Source organism: Nomascus leucogenys, chromosome 6 (genome assembly GCF_006542625.1).
Source record: "Nomascus leucogenys isolate Asia chromosome 6, Asia_NLE_v1, whole genome shotgun sequence".
In the NCBI taxonomy this organism is placed as follows: domain Eukaryota; kingdom Metazoa; phylum Chordata; class Mammalia; order Primates; family Hylobatidae; genus Nomascus; species Nomascus leucogenys.
In genome coordinates this window covers 59279282-59283459 of record NC_044386.1, presented here as the reverse complement: position 1 = coordinate 59283459, position 4178 = coordinate 59279282, and positions in this window count along the sequence as shown.

Here is a 4178-nt window from a genome sequence, read left to right as displayed (position 1 = left end):
CTCTGGAATTTCAAGGTAAAGAGCCATGGAAGAGCTGTAAACAAATATTAGTCAGCTAATTAACTTAGTTTAGAGGCAGTGGTAGCAGGTCCATGAGCTTTGGGATAAGAAATAGAAACGTGTTTTGTTTTGTTTTTTCTCCGAAATTTTTGTTTGTTTTAATACAATTGAACATTTCATTTCCCCCCAACAGTAATCAAAGCAAACATTTTATCATTATTTTTATCATATTATTCTTGGTATATCAAACTAAATTCCAGGAATGTAAGAAAATCTGACTTGGAAATATTATACAGAAAAAGGCTGAATTAACACATTACGTTTTTTAGTTTTTCCTTGTAAGTATACATTGACATCTACTTATCTGATAGCAGCACTGTGGTTTTGAGTGAGTTTGGTTTGGTTTGCTTTCCTTCCAGAGGGAATGCAGTATGGCAGTATTATCTTTGGAACAAATTAAAAAGGTATTAGCAAATAACAGAAGAAATACTTCTACACATATATTTTCCATGGGCAATAAATAGATAAGTATATAATTATGAAAAAATATGCCTCAACTATGCTTTTTAAAATTTCTTTAGGTTTACTGGCTTGTTTTTCTTATTAAAATATAATGCACTATCACTACTATCTGTCCTGGGAAAAACAAACCCTGAGGTTTGAGTTTCCTCCTTCAGCCCATAGAGTGATAGCAAGAGTAAACTTGGATTGAGGTCACCCTGTTTGAGCCAACAGAGAGTCCTGTAGTATATCTGGTTATTTTACTAATGTATACATATTCTAGGTTATAATCAAGATACTCACCAAACATTTTCTATGAAAGTTTTATATCCCAAACAGGTTCTTTGATGATTTATCATGCTACCATAGGAAATTTGAAGAAATAACAAATTATGTAACAGAAATAGACATGCAATATAGAGGACCGAAAAGATACAGCTTGACCCTGGGTTTTTCCCTTAGAATAATTCCTTCCATAAATCAGACTTTATTTTTACATATAGACTCATCCTATAACTGGTCTTGGATCATAAAGTTAATGACATAGTTGGAAAAATCTAGGCCACACATTTTTGTGGTCTTTTGTCACCCTAGACCACACACAAAAAAACATTCTCCAAGTGGATGCTCGGGTTAGATTATGATGCTCTTACATTAAAAAATTGACTGAAGCTGAGAATGTAAAGCACACAACTATTTGCAGCAGCAATAGTCTTTCAAAAATGACTAAAACTTTTAAATACAAGGCATATAAAACAGACTATTAAGGAGAGTTTTCCAAACTATATCTAGAAACACAGGAGAATATGTATTGCCTCATAATAAAGTTAAATAAATATTATTTCTGAGTTCTATAAACACTATAAGAGGTTATCATTTTATTTGAGACTCATGTTTTAAGACCTCCTGAAGTACCTGCTCCGACCCCTTCCAGAACCCCTCTGCCTCTCCTCACCAGGCCTTCTCCATCTCGAGGGGATCTCCCTGCTCCCCACTCCGCCCTGTTGGCCTTATCCTCTGATTTCTGTTTTCATAAAGCTTCCAAGCAATGGAAAAGTGTATGTGTGTTTTAAATGTACTGTATTTGTCACTTTAATATTCTAGTTCATAATATTTTTTAAAAAATAGATTGAGACTTTCATACATTTTCAAAACATAAACCAAAACAAAACTGGTTTAAGCGTGAATAGGGCCCTCTAAAAGATTATTTCTGTAGGCTGGTTGATCTGAATAGAAGACACATCTTTCTCTAAACTCCAGTAGTGATCTGCTGACCACAGATCAGTCCAGACCTATGTTCAGAGTTTCATCCTAACGCTCTATTGCCAGGAGTTCTATGAAATTTTGCCCTCCTCTCCCCACATGGCACTGACTCATCTGAAAAGCAATAGGTTTTCTGTAAACACCCAACTCACCAACAGCTGCCAAGGGGGACGACTGCGAGGTAATGACCTGCCTGCCCTGGGTACAGGAGGGTGTGGGGTACACCTATGTCACCTGCAAGGCCCAGGGCCCCGGCCAGCCTGCTCCCTTCCTGCCCCTGAGGAGGCAGCACCTGAGTGCCCCACCAGTGCGGAGGAGACTTCCCTTCTGTGCGCCACCCGGGGGTGGCCCAGAGGGACTTGAGGTGAAGTCCAGAGCTGAGGCCCAAGCCCAGCCCTCCCCATCACACTCCCTCAGCACCAGCTACAGTTGATGACTTCCCTCACGTGGCAGGATTTGAAATGCATATGTGAATGTGCTTTTAATGTTTTGCCCCTTCCTCCTATTCATTTCTCCCCTTCCTCCTATTCATTTCTCCCATCTTCAGCCAATGGCACCAACTGTTAAAGCTGGAGATGAGAGAAAGAAAGGGGCCCTCCTGGCCGGGCGCAGTGGCTCACACCTGTAATCCCAGCACTTTGGGAGGCTGAGGCTGGCGGATCAACTGAGGTCAGGAGTTCGAGACCAACCTGGCCAACATGGCAAAACCCTGTCTCTACTAAAAATACAAAAAAATTAGCCAGGTGTGGTGGTGCACACCTGTAATCCCAGCTACTAGGGAGGCTGAGGCAGGAGAATCACTTGAGCCATAGAAGTAGAGGTTGCAGTGAGCCAAGATTGCGCCATTGCACTCCAACCTGGGCAACAGAGTGAGACTCTGTCTCAAAAAAAAAAAAAAAAAAAAAAAAAAGTAGGGGGAGGTCTTCCTTCTGCCTCAAATCTCAGAGCCAACGTTCTAGAAACAAGGCTCGAAGGCTGACCACTGTGAGGAAAATGAAGACTTTTCTAAATTCCCGGTTTCCTTTTACAGACCATAAGCACAGCTTTGAAATGTGGGTCCTGTGAAGAGAGAGTCTTAAAGAAAGTGCCCACCCAGCATAGGATGAAAGGAGAAAGCCCCTGTACTTCCAGGAGGGAAGCAGGGAGAAGGACTCACATGTCTTCCCAGCCCAGCCCAAGCCCTTGGGGGTATTCTGCACGAACAAATCAGGTGGGTGAAATGCCTTAACTGTGGGCTTAGCCCTGTCTCCACAGGCACATCCTGGGAAAAGTCACATCCCTGGACAGGAGCACTGTGTCCCGCATAGTGATGCCTGCCCATCGTGGGTGTGGGAAGTGATTGGGGAAGGGCCTAGGTAGGATGGGGGCTTATGGTGGTGCCCTCTCATCTTCCTAGGCACCCTTGTGTGATGGAAGGATCCAGAGGTGTTCCTGAGCTCCCACTGGGGGTGTGGAGGTAGCTCAGCTGAGAGCAAGAGGCCTGCCTGGAGCTTCCATGGATGGGGTGAGGTGAAGCAGAAGCTGGGGATGCTCAGCTTGAGCCAGGGCCTGCCCCGACCTGGCCAGCGTGGAACACAACAGTGGTACCATCAGCTGTGGCTTTGGCTGTGCATATAAGAAGGAGTCCAAAGGCCTGGTCAGAAGACCCCACATAGATCCTGGACTATAACCCTCCCAAGACCACTGAGGGTCCCGCATGCTTAGCTGCCATCTCGGCTCCAAGGATGGGGTAGAGAGAGCTCCAAAATGAGCATTTCCTAAAAGAAGCTGAGTTTAATCCAAAAGTGAACCTGAATTTTTTATGTTAAGTGGGAAATTGTAATTCCTCGCAGCCTATTTATAACCTCCTCCTTACACAACTGTCCAGAGGTCTGGGGACTAGGAAATAAGATGTCACAAGTTATGAAGCAGAAAAGGAATCTAAATGGGGTATCTGGAAAGAGATTCACAGAGGAGGCATTTCTTAAGATGAGCCTTTAGAAGATGGGTTGGTGCTTACAGATTATTGCAACACCAATTTGCAGTATTCTGTGCTATTTAAAAGTGGAGTACCACTATTAGGTATAAGCTGTTACTTCAGAGGTCATACAGCAGCGGCATTCAACCTTTTTGGCTGTCTGTAAACCCCCTCCCCCCATATTCCCGCCTATCCTCTTCTCAGAGCCTCTCACCACACTCCATCCTAAGCCCTCTTCCTCACTCAGCTACTGCAATCCCCCATCTCCTCCATATCATATTGCCAGCCCTTCTCAAAAAAGCCTGAGTTGGGTCAGGCATGGTGGCTCATGCCTGTAATCCCAGCATTTTGGGAGACTAAGGCAGGCAGATCACCTGAGGTCAGGAGTTCGAGACAAGCTTGGCCAACATGATGAAACCCTGTCTCTACTAAAAATACAAAAATTAGCCAGGCGTGG